Source organism: Macrobrachium nipponense, chromosome 2 (assembly GCF_015104395.2).
Source record: "Macrobrachium nipponense isolate FS-2020 chromosome 2, ASM1510439v2, whole genome shotgun sequence".
NCBI lineage: Eukaryota > Metazoa > Arthropoda > Malacostraca > Decapoda > Palaemonidae > Macrobrachium > Macrobrachium nipponense.
Genome location: NC_087201.1, coordinates 4,738,748 through 4,761,793, shown reverse-complemented (window position 1 = coordinate 4,761,793; position 23,046 = coordinate 4,738,748).

Sequence of the window (23,046 nt, the reverse complement as noted above, 5' to 3'; positions counted from 1 at the left end):
CTTATTTGATTACTTACCGATTCTATTTCTCTGTTATCCTTCCTCTTGCTTTGTGTGGATGTGTTTAGTCGCTTATGAATGTATACAGAACATCTCCCCTGATACTTGCTATACTCTACTTATCGAAAGTTATACATCACCGAAGCATTCTTATAATCATTGGCAAATGTCACACTAAAGATTTTTGTGCGCAGATATTGATATTGGCGTACTTTATATTTTTATATGGATTCTGCTTCATCCACGGAAATGAATATATCACCCGAATTCTAACAAGAATTAATAATGGGGTCATTAAATCATGATTTGGGTGTTTTTCATGTGTTTATTACGATCAGCGATACTGTTTTTAATCGGCTAATCGCAACGCTAAAATTCGAGGTATAGTATTTGCCAGCATTATCCTTTTCCAGGTCGGATGCTCTATGGCCGTGTGATGCATTTTAATGTTGTTGGAGTTAATTGTCATGGTCTGATGGTTTGTTTATATATATATATATATATATATATATATATATATATATATATATATATATATATATATATACACACACATACATATATTACTTGACCACCCTGCGCACTCCGGGAAAACTCTGATTGAAAGTCCACATGTAGGGTGGTGGAAAATGAAAGGGGAGGGGAGGAGGAAGGGACAGGGAGGGGGGGGGGAAAGGGGGTGAAGAAGGAATAGGGAAGGACATTTAAACTTCAAACAGTTGTAGGTGAACTGATAGGAATTATTGTGGTGACTGTCCCTTTTAACCAGGTCTTACTGCAGTGACTGTCCATTTTATCCAGCTACTAATGTGGTGACTGTCCATTTTATCCAGCTAATAATATGGTGCTGTCCCTTTTATCTAGATACTACTGTGCTGTCTGCCCCTTTTATACGGATATTCTTGAGAGATTTAATAAGTAATGAGTCGGCATTGCTGATGATGGTTTACTGACGTATTATTTACTTTTCGTTCTATTACGTTATTACCCTTCTAGATATTATGAAAATTTGATAACTACCTTCGGTAATACGCTTCTGTGAATGTATAATTAATTTCCATCGGGAGTCGAACGACGAAACATATCTGTGGGAATTTTGTTAAGTTATTTATTACCCAACCTTTTGAATTCCACTGATAATGAGGATCTGAGTGGTGTTTGTTGTAGCGACCTGCGTTCTCTTCTGTATACACAATCAAGCATTAGATGGATTGAGATCTCTTTCAGGTCTTTATGTTTTTGGCTGAAAAGTAAGCTGGTAACATGAGTTTTCTTTTGCAACAGAGTCAAGATGAAAGTCTACTGTAACATTATCTCCTCAGGTCTAGGTCTTCCTTCTTGGATTTTTTTTAATTTTATCTTTAAAAATATATAAGAAATGATTCTAACCATTATTCAGGGAGCAATCAGGTCTTCATATGCCTTTCCTATTATATTCCTTTGGTCAGTTTGTGTTACTTCTGCTTAATGCGTAAATACTATATTTTCTTCACGATTTTCCTTACAGTGGCCTATCATAAAAAGGGTTTACTATTGCAGATTTTCGTTCCTCAGCGTAAAATACTTAGATATTTATTGCTGCACAGGGTAAACAATATCTAATTAAATTTATAAATACTTAAATATGCACAAGTTTTTATTCTGTAATCATTCATTCATCCAGACTAATGTTAACGAAGGAAATTTATAAAGTCATCTGTAAGAATTTCATTTAAGTAAGAATTCAATTTCTTTCATAGAAGGCAAATTTTATCAATAATCAGCACTGGTTTTATGCAAAGGAATTTCAGGTTACTTGGAGGACTGTCACGCGCTTGGGCCCAAAAGCATTTTGCGAATTTAGGCGAAATTCTGTTTAAAATAATATTTAATGTCAGTTAAATATTAAATATTAAAAAAATGGTTTTTGCTTCTCAAGCTGATGATAGTACATAATTGCGAAACCTGGTCATTTCCATCTTTCTCAGAGAAGATTATTGCCTTGCTTCTGATAGCAGTTCTCCAAATTTAGCCACACTATTATAAAAATAAATAATACAAATAGATATATAAATAATAAAATCAATAAACAAACGAAGTAAAACAAAGGAAAACCTCTTGCAATACTGACGGAAACACCAGCAAGATTGATATTAAAAGAATCGAATTCACATTTCCAATCTATGAAACGCCTTGATTTGTTTGGTGCGTTTTGGAAATGGACGAACTTCAAAGCGACACCGATTACTTATGTTTGTGAGATCTGGGGATTCTGACAATGCGGTGGTGGGGGCGGGAATATTCATTTGTTCTACTGGCCATTGTTGGGAAGCAGATGGTGGAGATTTGTATGAAGAAAAATAAAACAAAAAGTTTTGTAGCCACACGTGGCCCCACACGCCGCACGTGGCAAGAGTGGCTACAACTTATCAAGAGATTACTTTTATTTTCATTTTATAGGGACGAGAGAGAGAGAGAGAGATAGAGAGGAGAAGAGAGAGAGAGAGAGAGTGAGTTATGAAAAGACATTTCGGTGGGAGGCGTTCCCAATGACATATTATCCTTTAAGTGATAGCAAACTTGCCTTTTGAGAATGGCAGGTTTTGAGATAGAACTTCCTGAGAGACGTGGCATGGAAAATGAAGCGCTCAAATGTGGTTTAAACTAAAAAGAGTAAAAAAACAATTGTAATGGAGAATAAATTAATGTAGGCAGGATTTTTTTCAAACGAGTAAGTTATTTAAATAGGTAATATCAATACAATTTTATAATGCAGCCTTTAGTCCTTTACTGTACCTCCTTACATATTCTCTTTCTCCCGCCTGACTTTTTTCTTCCTTTCCTAACAATTGTTTTATGGTCAAATCTGTCAGCTGTGTGAAAGGCCTCCCGTAAACAGAGTAGGCTAACTTCCCGAGCTTGTTTATGTTCTCATTTCTCTTGTTTTCTTTACATTTATGCCAGGTGATGATTTTCTTGGTCTAGTTGTTTGCTCTTGCATTTATTCGTAATCTTCTTGAGAGAATGGAAATGTTCGGAATAACTTTCTTTGTGGAGAGATTCGTTAAGAAACAGAGATCCTCTGTGTCCTTCCTCAGCCAGGTGTATTACAGGGTGTCCTTAAAGTCACAGTACCATTACAGGCAATAAATACTTTTGACACCCTGTATGTTTGACGAGTTTTAAGGTAGCCAGCTTTTAAAAAAAAAAAAAAAAAAAAAAAAAAAAAAAAAAAAAAAAACACACACACACACACACTATAGTAACAGCGATATTACTTCCTGAAATTGATAATACACAACTTAAATTTATCCACGATTCCATTAGTATGCAAGTTAGCTGAAACCATAATAAGGCATTCCTGCTTCGATAAAACAAACCGAGTATTTACAGGGCTACTCTTCCAGCCGCTGCTACATCAACGTTCATCTCGTAAACAAAGATCAAGCGAGAACTGTAACTGAAGTCAGTTGCTCGCTTGGCAAAACAATAAAATGGGCGAATGTTACTTATATGAAACAAACAAATAATATTTGTATAAAATAAATACAAAGGATATAGAAAGAAACAAAACAATTATTTATTAATATATCACGATAATGTATAATACGTAGTCTATGCAGTAATTATCATGGCTTGGCCTCACCTCTCCCCACCTGTTAGGGTGTGTCTGTCAGGGGTAACCACCCACTAAAATGTCTGTTATTACCACCACAGCACTCTAGGATGTGCAGTGCTACCGTAGTGTAAATTTTACTTAGTATCTCCCATGTTGGATGCAGACCCTGTCTCCACCTCCCACTTTGTGGGGAGTCTGTCAGAGGTTAACCACCCACTAAAATGTCTGTCATTACCGCCATAGAAACTCTAGGATGTGCAGTGCTACTGTAGTGTAAATTTTACTTGGTAACTCCAATGTTGGATGCGGATCCAGTCAGCACCCCCTTTTCAGTGTCTTTCAGGGCGAACACACACTCCAGTACGTCTGTCACTAGTCATTCTATACTTGCTCTAGACCCAGCATCTGACAAGCAATTAGTGATGCTTGTTAAGTAAGCCACCCATATATATTTTCGGCAGACGGTCAGTTTCATAGTTTACAAGTCTATTCCTAAATACCAGTATAGGGGTTACAGTTTGGTATCTCGTTCGCTGCATCTCAATGGTCCGAGCTGCGGGACCATTACTATTTCCAGAAATACCTCATATGGTTGTACCCGAAGTCTTACTGGGCTAGTATCTAGATCCAGTCACTTTTGTAAAATGTTTGTCATCAAACTTGTAGGCGAGCAGCTGTTTTGCAACAGACTACACGTGAAAGCTGAAAGTCTTTTTCATCATGTATATAAAAATGAATAAACGATTTATGATCAAACATAATGGCTTTTAGAAACTTTAAAAAAACTAAACAGTGTCATTTATTGTTTGCTTTACCTAAAGTTGAAAAACCAACATGATGTTCACTGAGTGTATTGATTTACCCATGGATAGGTACGTTAATTTACGCGCAATTATATTTCAAGTGGGAAACATCCTGTATATAAAACAGTGTGGAGTTGTAAGAACGTAAACAATATTTGGTATAGTATGGAATAAGGCCAAATATCATAAAGGAATGCGGCAAAATAACAGACGTGGAATTAGATAAAAAAAAAAACAACTGATCGCTTTGCAGGCACTTTAAGTAAAATATGATGATGCGATGCATAGGAAACATAGGAAGAGAAGTTACTGCTAAGCTGCTTGTTAAACAAAGTCGCTGAGTATGTAAACACGTGATAAAAAAGCGAGTTCCCCCAATGAATAAGTGATGTTGATTAACTGGTAATACCTAATTAACATTACTTAGTGAAGTTGCCAGATACTTCCAAAGCTCGCCGTGGTTTGTACCAAAATTCTTGAAGCAAAATTTACAATCTCTCTCCTCGTCTCCTCTCAATCTCAACTCCTCTCTCTCTCTCTCCTCTCGCTCTCTCTCTCTCTACTCTCTCTCTCTCTCTCTCTCTCACTCTCCTCTCTCTCTCTCTCTCTCTCTCTCTCTCTCTCTCTCTCCATTTTTTTTCTAGGAAACATTATTCCATCATAGTGGTTTTGAGGCACAATAGATATTTCATTTTTACCGCCGATCGAGCGAATAATTCTTGGAATTTATTTAATGTGGCATAGCACGCATGTATACCAATTAAGCCATTAGACCAATAGATTAACGAAAGAGAATTCCATCATGAAATAACATATTTCTGCGCAAGAGAGTAATGCACAAGCAATTAATTGCAGACTTTCCGCTCTAATTAGGCCTTGCAATTATGAGTGACGGTGATAGTGGTTCGGAACACTGTTACCTATAAGTAATTTAGGCTACGTATTGAATAACAGAAAGACTGTAACTATTTAAAAAAAAAAAGCTAGAAATAAGTGCATAGATGATTTTACTTCGTTTCTATGAACACAGTAGTTATGCCATTTTCTTCATCAGGAAGTGGTTCTTTGTATACAGTTGTAGCAACTAAACCCTCATGTACATGGGTCACAACCAGGGTGGAGATTATAAGGATAACATCATATGGAATTACCTGCATATGTATTATAGCCACCCACGTGTATACAGTCCAATCACACACACATACACACACAAACACAACCCCACACATATATACATACACACGCGCGCGCACACACACACACAATAACCTAAGAACCTCATTAATGCTCACCGTTCTCTCTCTCTCTCTCTGTCTCTCTTTCTCTCTCTCTCACACACACATACACACACACACACACACACACACACACACACACACATATATATATATATATATATATATATATATATATATATATATATATATATATATATATATATATATATATATATATATTCACTTATATACTACTGTAAATGAGTATGTAGAATGAACTGTCTTCGGGGACGTTAGCTTGGCTGTAAAATACTTAAAATTATGAGTCGTGTTGGAAATGCATGAGCTAGAAATGCAAGTAGTGGTCGAATAGGCTTGAAAGCTAAAAGTTCCATTTTTTTTTTTTTTTTTTTTTTTTTGGCTTTTTTTTGTTTTTTTTTTTTTTACCTTTGACCCTGGAATTCCATTAGCATGCCGAATCTAATAGTAGGATTAGCGCCAGAGCATCCTTCGAATTAGCAGCCCAGAGAGGGAAAGAGAGAAATGTAATTTAGATTTATCTGTCACGTAAATGAGAAGAAATGTACTTCATGAAATAACCCACAGCATTAGAATAAAGATGTATGTTCTATGAAATAGACAGCGACTGGATCAAGAAACCCAAGTCGAATACAGCTGGATTTTTTTTTACTTTTTTGCAAACGTGAAACAAAGGTGAATAACCTAAAAAAATATATAAGGTTAACGCATTTCCCCTAAGATTAATGCACGGGATCAATGAACATCAATAGAATTAATCCACGTAATTGAGGTTTTATTGGTGGCCGTTCATTGATACTTTTAATCAAATCATGCTCGCGTTACCGAGTTTGTATAATGGCTGAGTTACCTAACGAGTTTTCATTTAGCCGAAAATTCATTTTCCCCAAGTTCAAAGAGTCATTATCGCTTCAGCTGTAATTATTATAGGCTTTATTGGTTGCGCGCGAATTCAATCATCTTCGAAGTCTCTAGTTTCTTTGATAGTCTCTGATTTGTGGCCTTCTTTGAAGAGGAAATGAATGTTTCGCGTGGGACGATAATTTCGATGATAGTCTGAGAGAAATCATGAAGATTTCTTTTGTTACTTTGTCTCTTATCGCCTCTAATTTTTTGCCCTTTCATCTCTCAGAATATGCAACATATACCGGCCATGAACGTCCCACCGCAGAGCTAATCGATCTTGTCCTCTACGCTGTATGAGATGATGCGAGAAAATATTCATTACTCGTGCAAAAAAAGAAAAGGAAAAAAAAGTGTCATAATAACCTGGATCGCCCTTCTACGTTTCTAATTGTTTCTCAGACCTAATTAACGCCTCATTAATGGAACGTGAGACACGGAAACGCTTTTAGGGACTCGACCATAACCTGTTTCTCATGAGAATGAGAGGACGCTCCCAATACTCTGTTCTGGTCCGCGGACGAATCGGCGAGTTTGTCGTAAAACATAGTTGCGCGGTTTTTATGGCGGGCAGCTAATTCTTAATTTTTCTTCCGCATATAATTTGCTTGTCGTAAAGCGTCACGCGCCTTTGATTTTATGTCAATTGACAAATCTGTCATTAACCGCATTTTATTTTCGCCTATTAATCAGCGGAAAGTGGAATGAAAATTTCGACAGTTAATTGATTTTGGGGGGGAGACTAACACTAAGCATATGTTTTCATTTAATACAGCTGATATTCTTTTTTCGGTGGTCTGAATTTGAAGAACAAATATTATACAAAGGCACAAGGAGAGATTTAATTAAATCTCTTTTTTTTGTCAACCCCCACGTGGCTTCCATCGTACACCTGACATTCTCTCTCTCTCTCTCTCTCTCTCTCTCTCTCTCTCTCTCTCTATATATATATATATATATCTATATATATATATATATAATATATATATATATGTATATATATATATATATGAATTATACAGTGCTAACTTAACTAATAGTCAAAATTAGCTGCGTATACAGAAAGCAATGATTTTTGGCCTTTTTTTTACACAAATGAGGTAAGTTTTCATCTGCTCTTAAATATGATCTCTCTCTCTCTCTCTCTCTCTCTCTCTCTCTCTCTCTCTCTCTCTCTCTCTCTCTCTCTATATATATATATATATATATTATATATATATATATATATATATATATATATATATATACACACATAGTATATGTGTGATGCGTGTGTGTGTGTATGTAATATCAAATGGAAACCTCTCTCATTTGTCTAAAAACATAAATAATCAGTGTTTTCAATATTACTAACTAATTCTGAACTATTGATTATACTATTAATGTGTAATTCATACTTTGCCTTAGCACTATTACTGCACGTGGAATTAAAATATAATCAGTTACACTTTCAGAAAGAATGCAGAATGCCGAGTTGACAAACAATCAGGTTCGGGGTCCATACACGTACAATGGTGTAAGCGTCTGGTGCGTCAAAGTTCAGAATGGAATAATAAGTAGGTACTTAGATCATACTGTTTCATCATCCCTGCTTTCTGTCAGGCAGTAAATTCGCTATTACCTAACTAATTATGATCTCGCAACGGACAACCCTCAGCGAATTTGGCAATGAGAAGGGCACGAAGTGTATATATCTGGAAGCAGGTTACTCTTGAACTAGATTCCACACAATGGATTGGTGATATAGTATTCCTCACAAAAACGCTCAGTTAGATCCGTAGTCGGTTGTGCTAAAATGCTCCACCTACCAAAAGGCTTTTCTTGCAATAACGTGAGTGGAGAAGAATGCACAGTGGGATACATAAAGAGGCAGTTCAAATACAGAAACAAGGAAACTGCTGCAGCTCTACACATCAATAGTTAGACCCCATCTTGACAATGAAGTACTTTTGGTCACCAACACTAAGAAAAGACATAAATAGATTAGAAGGAGAACAAGCAAGAGCCATAAAGTTAATTCCATCCATCAGGAAAATAGGTTACCGAAGACGACTAGAGAGTCTGAACATGTATGGCTTAGAAACACGACGATTGCGAGGACAACTAATAGAAACATTTAAAATACTGAAAGGCATAACAAAAGTAGACAGTAACCTATTTATATTAAACGAAAACCAGACAAGAAATAATTGATGGAAACTAGAACTGAAGAGATACAACGCATCCCATTGTGGGAACTTCTTTTCATACAAGATATGTGACACGTGGAATAACCTGCCACCAGAAGTTGTAAACAGTGACAGTGTGGAAGGTTTTAAAAGAAAGCTAAAAAAAATCATAAGGACACTGTGAATGCACAGTAAAACCTGCTCCTACAGATAAGTGAGCACACAATGTCTCCTCGGATGGACTAACAAATCTTTGAGACATCCTAAGCTGATTATTTGGTATATCTATATTTCATTCCATTTATAAACCTGATGATGGGATTAGAATTCGTGAAATGTTATACATTTTAGCCCTGGGGATTTTGCACACACTATGTCTGCACATTTAAGCCCTGGTGATTTTGCACACACTATGTCTGCCTACCTACCTGCCTACCTGCCTGCCTGCCTGCCTGCCTGCCTGCCGGTCTGTCTGTTTGTCTGTCTGTCTGCTTCTGTGTAAATAAAAAGTTCACAGAAAATTATGGATCTTTGTAATTTTTTTTTCTCATTTCAGGAAAAAACAGAAAAAAGGGTTACTACAACAAAATCACACAAAAAGTCCACAGAGGATTATGATTCTTTGTCATTATTTTCAATTTTAGAAAAAAAATAGTGGTCATAAAGTATCAGAGCTCAGTCAGATTCATTTAGTGACCTAGAATGCTGACGGAATCAGTTCAAATCCCGTAATAAAATCAACAAATAACATTTCAAGAAATAATTTAAAGAGATAGTCTGTGCATTCTAATCAATTTACTTATACTATAAAAAAAATTTGCTATTCATATCCAGCACCCGAGAGTGTGATAAAGAATTGTAGTGAACATTAACACGTTTCCTTTTCCGTGGCAGCACAAATGATCGCTCGGAATGAAGCTGCAACAATTAAGGAATCCCGAAGCCAGAGGCACGATCCTTAGGCTATAGGAGGCAAATCGCCCCTCGCAACAAAGATTTACTAATGATTCTGCTGCTGGTTGTTTAAAGCCCTAGGACGTGCCCTTCGGCCCTCGATATTTCACCTCAAATAATTTTAATAATTAAAGTCATCTCTCTCTCTCTCTCTCCTCTCTCTCTCTCTCGTCTCTCTCTCTCTCTGACATTTGGTTTATATATATATATATATATATATATATATATATATATATATATATATATATATATATGCGAGTGTGTGTGTGTGTGTGTGTTACCGAGGTTCTAACCTCGGTAAAAGGGAAAATATATTGGTAGCGATGTCCGTGCATTAAGGCATTGAGGTGACATCCGTTTTCTCTCTCTCTCTCTCGCCTCTGTTACCTAACGCAATTAAATCAGTCTTGTGAACTACAAAAATACATTTATTTAAGAGCAAAGCATTAACTAAATAAATCAGGTTCTTAACAAAATGATTAAATGAAAGGTTGAATTCAAAATCCAAATATCTCAGATAACCCTGGGGATTGAACCAAACCCACTCCATCCCTCCTTTACAATAACCAACATTAGTTTAGTCATAAAACTAGAAAAAGTCATAGCACAGTCTAGTAACACCACGGAACATCAGTTAAGTTCCCATTTCTAAATAAGTTATCAGATCAGTTCCCCTTTGTTCCAGATCCGTCTATAAGAAGACAGGAGAACACATCAATCAGCAAAAGATTAAAAAGCAAAATAAAAAGGTCAAATGAAATAGAACATCTTTGAAGCAAATATTCAAAATACAGTCAAGCCACACTTTTGGCTAAAAAATAAGTATGCTTACCATTCAACCAGATTACACACACTAAACCAAAAACACAGTCAAAGGAGCCATCTGGGCCCTTTGCGGACTTTGTATCGTTCTCCATTTTGGCTAACTTACTCTCTCATTATGTAGGGAAATAGCTCGCACGAACGCAAGCACGAATTAACACACAAGACACTCCCAAATAAGTGTCGTCACTAATTTCGTCACAAGTTCATGACATAATTATACAGTTCATTGTTCTAGCCCAAGAATCTGCCCCAAACCAGATTCAGAAAGCATACCTGCATCCGCCCGTGCATGAACACAGGACGTGATCTGTTCTGCTTAGGCAGCAGCCTTCAACATCGCGCCAGCCAAAGAAGTTGTGTCAGCATTTCCGAAGCTGAGCTGTCTTGTCACTTTAGGACCTCTGTTTCCATGGAGAGTTAAATTGATGACCTCTACATCCTAAGAATGTCACTGTCCATCACATCCGCCCATTCAGAAAAAAAAAGATACAAATCGTATTCACAACAGTGTCTTAATTATATTGTCAATTACTCATTATTTCAGATGCTTGGCCACCAAAAGAGGCTAGCACCTGCTTAGCCATAGCTCATACAAAACAGCTTTATATATATATATATATATATATATATATCTATATATATATATATATATATATAATATATATATAATATATAATAAGAATATAATATATATATATTATATATATATATATATATATAAAACACATTGGCCAGCTCAAAAAACACCAAAATAATATAGCCTATGTCCGGGCTATAATAACAGTGGACTGAAGAGACATTTACTCATTTTGAATTTTCGACGCTCCTGTGCGTATGTGTGTGTATGGTCTGCAGCTGCACAGACTCGTGAAACACGCTGTAGAAAGGCAAAACGTCTCCCAGTGGAAGACAACTGACGACTTCCATAGTCCAAAAGCGCTGTAAAACCTCGCAGACTCGTAGATTCTTTCCCATATCGGCAACATACATCTCTGTAGTAGCTGAAGGACGTCTTGCTGTCGTAGGGGAACAATGTTTATGGTGTTTCAGTATTTCAGTCATGTCATCGGTCAATTAAAGAAGAAAAAAAACCCTAGACATACATCTGTCAAATAATGATCTAAAATTCTAGGAAATACTAACTGAACATTTTCCAATTAACACCACTAATATAACCACTGAACTAATTTCTAACCAAAACTTGTGATATAACTTCATAAAATCGCTAAATCATAAATCACTATAAATGATATATATAAAAGACCAACTATAACCCCATAAAGAAAATATTAAATTCTCCAATAAAAAAAAAGACTCGCCAACCCCATACATAAATTAGCACAAACCACCCCAAACTAGCAAAATGAGAAATCACAAAAACTCTACGGACTACTGTCCTTACATTTTAAACTCACCATTACTCACATGTATAAAAAAGAAAATGAGCCAAAAAAAAGAAAAAAAGTAACAAAACCAGCCCCAAATTATCACTAAAAATGTTCTCTCAAGCTCTGATATTTCATTAACCCACAAAATCAGTAAGAACCCAAACATATCAATAAGTGAACTTTCCCCATTACAATATGTACACAGAGAATAAAAAGTCAAATAATGCAACGCTTTCCCTCATAAATGCAGTATGTATCGTTATGGAATTTGCTACCACAACATATCTCATTGACCAGAAACGACCGGAAACAACCCCTTACATACATCTCCGTGGAATGCCATAATCAACATCTCTGAAAATAGTGCAAATCTACGAGTAATCAACTCCTCCAAAAGGAAAAAATCAGCAACCAGACTCATCACAGCATTATCAGCAAAAATCCACCTGTGAACACCTCATGTGCTTCGAACCGCACTACAGATTTGTCTAGTCAGACTTGCAACCTCAGAAACCATTATTCTCCAAATAACCCCAAAAATTCTATACTAACACTATATAACCACATTTCACAAAATTATCTCCAGGATATCACCAAAGGTGCCCAAAAAATTGTCCCTAAAAACATAACTCCCCCAAGATACTACCCCGCCCCAGTATAAAACCAAATTACCACCTATTCGGGATATAAACCACAGTAAACCACAATTCAACAATTATATACCGCCAAAAATAACCACTGGTGAATATAAAAATACAACACCTCCATAAAACCTAAATGCAGTAGTGTCACCAAAAGGAACCACAATACCCCCCTCTTCGGCTCGTAAAAACCACAGATCACCATAAAAAAATCATAAAACACAATCCACCACCAAAGATTAAAGCCACAAAAGAAAAACTCAGCACACAAAAAAATCACTAATAATATAAAAAAAACTACCCACATATCACCATATTAATAATATTCCGCTCTCCATTTCACTAGCATCCACATGTGGAATAAAAACCAAGTATCCAAAAAATATCATTACACCTCCAAACATGGTAATAAAAATGAAACTCTGTCCCGAAAAATGCATTCAAAGCATCTAGCTGATACACTTGAAAATATTGCCACATATCTTCTCTCACAAAGGTTCCCATTTGCATTTGCACAAAATAACTGCAAAAATAACCGAATCCAAAACAGCGAGCTAAAACATAGCTGTACCACCATTAGAGATATAATATTTTGACCACATGGTCAAAATATTATATCTCTAATGCTCCTCATAATCACCCTCTAAAAACGGTGCCAGTAAAATAACCTCGAAAAGCATCTCTAAGGAGCTCATATTACCGTCCAAAGCTGTAAACTCTCTGTTTAGGCATAACTGCTGAGAAGGGTAAAAACTGGCAACAAAAAAATTGCCAAGGAATTCTAGAGAAAAAATCATCAGTGTGCCATAATTCATTACAACAAAACCACAAATCCGAAGTGTCTAAACAAAGGCTTACCTATATTCTCTTCGGTACAGGTCACCAGAAACTTAATCAAGTTTCCTATCTCTGGCAAACTTGCCACAAACACAACCATGAGCAAAACCTATTTCTCATATAATAGACACTTAGAAATATTTGCTGAAACACTCGACAACTTAAAAAAAAGAAAAGCACAAGTGCCATATAATTGTCGTACCTTGAGACATATGCTCACGGACTCAGGGAAAAGGAGAGAGAAAAAGAAAACTAAACACCTAATCGGAGGTATTTGGCTCTGCAACATTATCAGAAAAACTGAAAAACACAACAAGAGTATTGTGCCAACAATTCCTGGAACATAAATATCCAGAAAAAAAATTTAGTGCTTTATGTTCACATTCAAAAATGCAAAAATTCTCCCCCAAGTCTCCTTGCAGCATCAAACGGCTGAAATTATAAACGCATTCCTGAACAAAAAAAATTTACACAAACTTTTCTGGGAGAAAAAATAAATTCAAATTCGATCATGATAAAAAAAATACTTAAGTCAGAGATGGCTAACGTCCAAAAGGGAAAAGAAAAGCCAATGGCACTGTTGACTGTTCCCGTGACACCTGTAACATCTGTGACTCACGTAGATATCAAGCAATTATCTACTGAACTCATAAAAAAGGAAAACTCTAGGGCTATCACAGAAAAAAAAAAAACCCAGGCAAAAGTAGACGGTAGGTTTTCTCACTTCCCTCAATTTGACTTTTACCATAGTCTTTGAAGCGAGCATTAACACAATATCCTCTGATAAAACACCTTTATATTTGTGGTTAGTACCTCTCCTTTCCACAATCCCATAAACATCACCACCCTTAGTTCTCATTACATCCACCCCATTGTTAGTATCAGAAATAACATCAATATTAGTACCAGTATCACCACCGATAATATCATCACCAAAATTGTTACCACCGTGAACTCCAATATGCCGCATAGCTTCCTCACAATTATTCCCTGTATCATCAGTGTGGGTTTTAATATTACCACTCCCCATAACCCCAGTATCATCACCATTAGCATGACAAAAACACATCCCCTTTTCAATAATTTCCATATCCTCAGTTCTAATCACGTCCTCTACCGTTGCATAAACTATAGGCCTGGGCTCTGGGTGTCCCCCACAAGACCACAATGGCACGTACTAATCACCTGTACTCTTTTGTTGATTGGCCTCTCAAAAATTTCGCCGATCCCTTTGCCTTCTAGGGAACATCATGGGTGCGGTCAAAATCTGATCTCAAAGTCATATAAAATCTCCAAAACAGTTTAAGGCATGCTCCAAAGCGCAAGGAAAACTTGCACCTTATTAATTTCTCTTTACGCAAAAGAAAGAATGAAAATCGTTCTCAAAGACCCTACGGGCATATCACATCATCTCTTAGTAGATAACAGCTGATTTCCTCATTTCTAGGACATGGCATTGAACTTTGTTTTCAAGGCCAAACGGAGGAGACAAGAGAGAAGAAAAAATAAATTATGGATTTACTCACCCCTTTAACCCTGGTACAAAGAAAAAAAAATTCACCCTCCCTTAGACACTACCCCTTGGATCACACTAGCTGGTTGCTCAGCAGAAAATACGCTGACTGAGTATGCATAAGAGACACTGTCTCCAAGGCCAAATAAAAGCAATCTAAGCCCCTCAAGAACTGAGTCGAATGTATGAAACCTTTATATATATACGTATGTACTAAAAATAAAGGAAAAGAATTGTCTCCTTTAAATACGTGCTAAGATAAAAAAAACTTATCCTGTTCTGCTTCTATGGGGAAAAATATGGTAATGTGAACTGTCTCTTCAACCCCAAAAATGATTCTCACACAAAGTTAGAGAGAGGAAAAAAAACACAAGGGCATAAAAAATGTAGCACTCATGCCGTCAATGAAAGAACACCATACTGCCGATTTGCATTCGTGTAAAAACACGCTAATGCACATATACTTGTGTGTGTAATCATGATCCAATACTCGAACAGTGAGCACTTTAGTAAACACATGCACTAACAGATATCAACTGAGTGACACATCCTTGAAGGCGTCTCGCAGCAGACAAAAATGCTGACCCTAAATAAACACTTCTTCTCAGTACCAGAACAATGTCTCCCTAATTCCTTTCACCTATCTGAAATCTTCGCCCATTTTCACAACCAGTCTCTCTCAAAACAGCCTTTTTAAGCTGCCATGAATTTCACAATAGACATAAAACGGTTCCTACACCGCTGCCACCACACACACACACACACACACACACACACACACACACACACACATATATATATATATATAATATATATATATATAATAATATATATATATATATATATATATATATATAGATATATAATAATATATATATAATATATATATATATATAACGTATATATATAAGTAAGCATCGAAGAAGCCATAATGAAACAACGGCAAACTTCTACTCTCACCTTAAGTAAGATTCCCGCACCCCCCACACACACACACCCTCCCCCACCACACCTAACAACCCCTCCCCGTCATTAGCATTCTTTGTCATCAAACAAAAGATTTTCCTGTCCGATACAGTCATCTAAAAACTGACATTAAAGTGATTTAGTTCTGATCGCAGGAACAGTTAGAAGGGATGACTGACAAGTCAGCTGATGTAACTCTTATTTATCTCGAATACAGAGTATTTAAACGAGTATTGTCAGGAGTTAAGGCTCAATCTGTAAAATTTTCATTCTAAATCTTCTTCTGTTTTAGTTTAAGCCTACATTTGTTCAGTGTTTAGTGTTTAGCAAAGGAAAATGCGATATAAAATATAAACACTTATAAATAAAACTTAAAAACAATAAATAAATGATGAAAATAGCTTATTGAAAGTTTACGGCTTTTCAAGATATTAAGTAATTCCATTTTTTTTTAGTTTTAAGTATATGGTAGATATGAATTTTGCTATTTTGAAAATAAAAATGAATCAAGATTTAAGTAAACAAAAATGTCAATTTCGTGTGTACATACATATACATACATACCTTTAAAACTAACCTCTGCTCTTGAATGCTTAAATGATGAGACGGGGTCTCCACAATATTTTGTGGTACGTAGATAACACAGTTACTCTCCAAACCAGCGTTTGAAAGATTAAATAATATAGATTAAAAATAAGAACTAAAAAGACTATAGCGAGTATATACATACAAATCTAACCTGCCACATAATTCCTGATGAATATAGAGATATTTCAGACATACCCTTACACACATTCTAACTAAGAAACATAATATGAATACGTGCAGAACACGTCATTATATAACAACAAACGCACCCACATAGGCGAAAGTTAAGTATACCTTAGTTAAACCAGACAACTGAGCTGGTTAACAGCTCTCCTAGGGCTGGCCCGAAGGATTAGATTTTGTTTACGTGGCTAGGAACCAATTGGTTACTTAGCAACGGGACCGACCGTTTATTGCGGGATGCGAACCACGTTATATCGAGAATGAATTTCTTATCACCAGAAATAAATTCCTCTGGTTCCGCATTGGCAGAAGCGCGGAACGCAGCCCACTTGTCCAATGCCCACATAGGTGAAACTACATATGAACTAACAATACTGTAATACTGTAACGAAAACACAGGAATATTACCAGACAAATCTTCAAAGTCATCATACAAAAATAGAGATTGAAATTATGACCAAAACATATAGATAAAAGCTCGTACTTTTTTTACCAAATCAGAGATAAAAGCTCGTACATTTTGACCATTTTCTTTTTCAATGTGCACCGATGAATACATTTTTAGGGTACCATCTATTTCTAGGAACAAAGCTTATTTCCAGGAAAATTCTCAGACACGCTTTGATCATTTAAGACCTTCGGCACCACAACCATTTTAGACCATCCCAAAAACACTGCTTTTCCCATTCCATGGCTACATGCGATCGCTAGCACAACACAACTTTCTCTCCAACCATACCCAAGGTAAAGATACTCACATACTCAGTCTGACTCAAGAAAAAACAAAATTAAAGGTAGGAAATAAAATTGTACTTTAGTCCGTCCGCAGATTTTTCCTGACACTGAGTGCCAACATTTCCCTTTGGAGAGTGCAAATTGTACTCTACAGTCCTCTCAGTATCCCACATATGACGATATCCTTTCATCTTTATCTTGCTAAGTACCAAAACCAAAACCCGGCTTTTTCTCCTTCCACCAAATACTCCAGGCACAACATTCCTCTCTTATATTACATAATCATACATTAAAAACTCCAAGTACAGGTTATAAGCAGTAAACGCCATACCACAGCCATGTCTTAGCTTTCTCACGATGATGATCGGAGAAAATAAAATGATTTTCCTTTCACATCATTCCATAGCAAAATTGTGGTTGTCATTGCTTTCATAGAAAGACCCTATTCGACTGCTTAGGAGGCAGGCATATCCTCCCTCCAAGGAGAGTCCAAACCCTTCAATAGCACTCATCTACCTTGGCATTTCTTGTGGATGAAATTACCAGGTTGCCTGACTGAGTACCACCGAAGTAGCTTCTTCAATGAAAAAAGGAACCTTTATATTACATATTCGCAGCGTGTTGGACTCCTTTTTCAAGAATGATGCAACCCTTCCTCCAAACACTTTCAGGTTTCTTTCATCCTTCTGTTGGACAATAACCGCCTTTTCGACCGTTACGTTGCCCCTTGAAGAACGGGCAACCTAAATTAATTACAGAACGGGCAACCTAAGATCATTACAGAACCGGGTCACCCTAAGAGCCTCGACCGCACTACACTGCTACAGTCGGCAGAGAAAACTGGAAATTTAAAAAGGTCCATCGGGTGATGAATAGAAAAGAAATTTTACGCTTAATTCCATCACTGACCCGGGCACCGATTGTCAACATGACACCAGCGACCGGAGACAGATTGCGCCTCTTTGCCAACGTATGCCCAGGAACTGAGTGGCACGAGGCAGTCGCTTTGTGGACTTCGTTCCTTTATCTCAGATTATTATTATTATTATTATTATTATTATTATTATTATTATTATTATTATTATTATATTCAGAGGATGAACTCTATGCATATAGAACATGCCCACAGGGGCCACTGACTTGAAATCCAAGCTTCCAAAGAATATGGTGCTCATTAGGAAAGAGGTTTAAAGAAGAGAGAGTCATTCCAACCAGAGGATAGATTTAACTTGACCTGATATTTCCTTTCACTTATCTATGACCAATGCTTTTCGGTTAGCACGTCTCAAAAAAAAAAAAAAAAAAAAAAAAAATACGCGCTTCATTATTATGCAGAAGAATGATAAAGTATAACATACTGAATACGTCTAAATTAGTTAAACGTAGTTTAATTTTTTCATTATGGAAGGATAAGAAACGTCATACGATAGAAATGCGATCTAATTCGAAAATGAAAATGCTAAATATAACCCAATAAAAGACACTACGTTGCTGAGTAAAAAAGATAACTCCGTAATAAGCTATAAGCATGAGATATACATTTCTAAAATAGCCAAAATATTCACAGTCGGTCAATTAATTACAAATCTATAGCTTTACCAACGAATTGGCCAAACACCAATTAGCGCTTGCCTCTGCTCCAGCGCTACGGTGGTCGACATATTCATTTCTTACAAAAAAAGGAAACACAAAGAGAGAGAAAGAGAGAGAGAGAGAGAGAGAGAGAGAGAGTTTAACCATTTATTATTTCTTCATTGTAAAGCTAAAAAATCAAAAGAATAATGCCATGTAATATTATACGTCCACGAAAACATCTAAGCTTCCGCCGTGTGTGTAGTTTTTGTCGGAAGCAGAGAACGGAAGAGAAATGTGCTCTCGAGGTCGAAATCTATATTCCCGTCGAAATACTCCGCAGGCGAAGACAAAGAAAAGGCGACAGCTGAAAGACAAAGGAATAAAAAGGGAATGACAGGGGAGGCCTATCAAACGCCATCCATTCATTTGTTAGGATTCCCTTCCATTCACTAAATGTAGCTCCTGACGAAAAATCCTTACACCGGGAAATCCTGATTTGGCAGAATGTAGCGTCGTGTGGTTTATGTTAAGGAAAAAAGCACCTGGCTACTCAGAACACTGCTTAATTAGAGTCGACCATCCACCATCCGTCATTAGAGGCATGTAGCCAATGGCTGACAAGCTAACTCAAGCTACATTGAAAATTCAACTATAGAACGAACTCTGACCAATTTGGGAAAGATGTTGTCACGTTCAGAGCAAATTTTCGATAATATTCTGTTGGCATGAGGCGTGGGAATTATAAAAGGCTTATTTTATTTTGATAAGGGAATTACTATTTTTTCTTAATTGTAGTGAAACTGAAATATATATATTTGTTTAATTTTCTATACGTCAGCAGTCTTCAATCTGAAAGCGATGTCAGGGGTTGATTTTATACAAATCATCATTTCTTATCAGATCTGGAAAAATAGATTTGAGAGTCATTCGAATGGGTTCGAATAATTATTTAAAGAATGATGTGGCATTTTTATTTACTAGATATCTATAAAAGTCTGATTTTTTAGATAAGCTCATAATATGTATTTTGAAGTTGAAAATGAAAACAATCAGAATCCATGTACTTTTATTCTGTTGTGTAATGTTATATACCAGCGTTTAGAGAAATTAATTTGCAGACGAGATTTATATTGACAGATGAGGCTATGTTTTTATATCTGTGTTGTTTCTCATTTTATTCTAATGGTGCATTTTTATAAGCAGGATTGTGTGGCAATTAATGAAGGGATATTTTTTTCCAAGAAGGAATTTAGTTTTTTCTGAACACTTGTTATATCCATTTCAGACAGGAATTTAATATGGCAAAGTTTCCGACTTTAGCGAATGAAAGCGAAGCCACATTAATATATAATTGTCTTTTGTAGGTTTCACTTATATCCCTCACCTTCATTCCTTTGCTTTTAAACCAGTTTTTTTATCTTTAAAGAGTCAAACGATACACGTACCCAGTATCATCAATATATTGCTAACTAAGCTACTTCATTGAAGCTAATTCTGTATAAGCTGCTTTGTTGAAGCTAATTCTGACTAGGCTGCTTCATTAAAGACTCAAATAGGCAGATCTGTGTGCAAGCAAACATGTATTCAGGAGGGTTTGTATTCTCAATGGTATGCAGTTTATGACCAGAATTCCCGACCAAAGGTCAAATCATTTTTTTTTTTTTGGCCTACGTAATTACTATTAGAATTACATCAAAGGCAAAATTCAAGAACAGTAGATTACAAGGTATTTCATTATATATTTACAGACGCGAGCTGAACTGTTCATTGTGGAGCTGATTCACGAAGGCGTGACCCTCAATGAAAGACGCATCTAATAATATAACTTATTAAACCACTTGTGAATCGAAAGTACTTCAATATTCTAACAATTTCAGTAACGTTGAAAAAAATCCTGATTTTCAAACCCGTTAGATATTTTGATCGAAGTCCCAAGTAACATTGCCTCTCTATCTTTCCACTCCGTCCTGGTTGCTAAGCCGCATTTTGAAAAAAGGAAATTTTATTTAGCAAGAGGACTTGGACTCAGGCGTTGAAGTGGCTGATTAATGTTCGCCATTTCTCAAGCAATCCATTGTAAGGGTTCTCCATCCTTTCCCGTTTAATTAATGGATCTGATTGGTAGCCCTTACGGCTTTGCCAAAGTTTTACTGATGTAATTGAAGACGAACCCGTAGGAGATAAGGGACATATACAGATAGCATGTACGTTTAGCTTCAATTGCGAAATCGCTTTGTAAAACAACAGTATGCAGGAACGCTAAGAAGACGAAGGATGAACCATAGACGCCGTGATATTGAAAAGAACGAAATAAAAATAAATGGACTCTATAAAGATGCTACTGATATATTGTATTATTTGTCTAGGTCTCTGTTTCCATCTGTCTTAATTATTAAGTATAACACAGTATTGCGACAATCGCCATATATGCCATATATGAACAATTTTAAACCATAATAAATATTTATTTGATTTACCTGTGATTCTGTTCGACATTTGCATTAAACTTCTGCCGCGTCGAGTTTTGAGCAGTTTTGCCTTAATTTGATCTTTTATCAACATTTCATGCGCTAACGTATGAAATTAAGTTTCGTAACAATATTAATTTACTTCATTTAATCATCTTTTGTTACTTGATGTAGAATGACACGGTACTGACCATTCTAGAAAAAAGTTACTTATTGTAGTTGTTGTTGTTCTTCTTTGCGGGAGGACCTACAGCTTATTGTGGGATCCGAATCACATTATATCAAGAAATGAATTTCTAATCACCAGAAATAAATTCTTCTGGTTTCGTCCTGGTAGCAGCGGGTAGCGAATTCGGGCTATACATAATCACTGACTCACATTCATGTATGTTTATATTAATTCTGTTATACGTGTGTATCCTTTTATTGTTACAGTTTAGCCCAGAGTACTGTTTCTATTCATTTTCTCGACCGAAATGTTACGCCTCAATTTGGCTTAAAATAAACAAGATAAGTTGACTCAAAGCATTAGAATGGAATTAACGAAAAGAGTAGGCAATAAACAAAAGAGAACGAACTCTAAAAATAAAACTCATGACTCATACAAAAATGATAACGTCGCCAAACCGGCCGTCCCCCTCCCCCCTAGACACAGATTCATTTCTTTTTAAAATGTCGGACTCTTTTTCATCATTGTGACCAGCGGTGATGGACAATTACATTGGGGCCACGTTGTTGTCATGTAACTCTCTCGATAATGAGTTTTCCCTTATCATACCGAAATTTTTAATTAGATAGCCCTGTTTTATTAAAATGGAGAGAATTTGCAATTAACAGTTAATGCTGAAAATTCATTTGAGCCTCCTCCGGCCGCAATGTGACTTCACAAAAACACTTCTATTTATTTCACGTAAGTTTTTGTTCAGATTGTTTTCATTCAAGTTTGTTTGTTTGTGTGTTGATGTTTACGTTGCCTGGAACCAGTGGTTATTCAGCAACGGGACCAACGACATTACGTGACTTCCGAAAAAAGTCGAGAGTGAACTTCTATCACCAGAAATACGCATCTCTGACCCCTCAATGGAATGTGATACCTAAAAAAAATAAAAATAAAAAACTAAGGAAAACACATTATTATGAGAGTGGCATAATGGAAAGAGGAATGAGATATCTCCAGTATGGCAAGAAATGAACTTAGGACACGAATTATTATTGACCCGGACCTTCAAGACAAAACTTTATGTATTCTGGAATAAAAGAAAATACATTTGGCCGTATTATTTGATGAACCAATTGGAACTTGCTTTTATTAAAGTTTCGCTAAGAGAAATCAAGTTGCGTTCATAAGGTTTTGACGTTCAATATGGAATGGAATGAAATATGTCTTAATTGTTATGGTTTTCCATTGCTTTATTTATACAGTTGCCATTTAATATCTCATCTTAGGAGACAAAGTAACATTCACAATGACATTATACTGGTAGTAATTGTAAAAGTAATTAGCTTCATAAAGATGCAGATCCCAGAAACAGGTGGGATGGTAAATTATCCATTTATAGAGATCTCTAGTTAATAATTTCTTATAGCAAAGGAAATCTATTTTCATTTAAAAGTTATGGTGAGCTACAATCTGAGTCGATCTGTG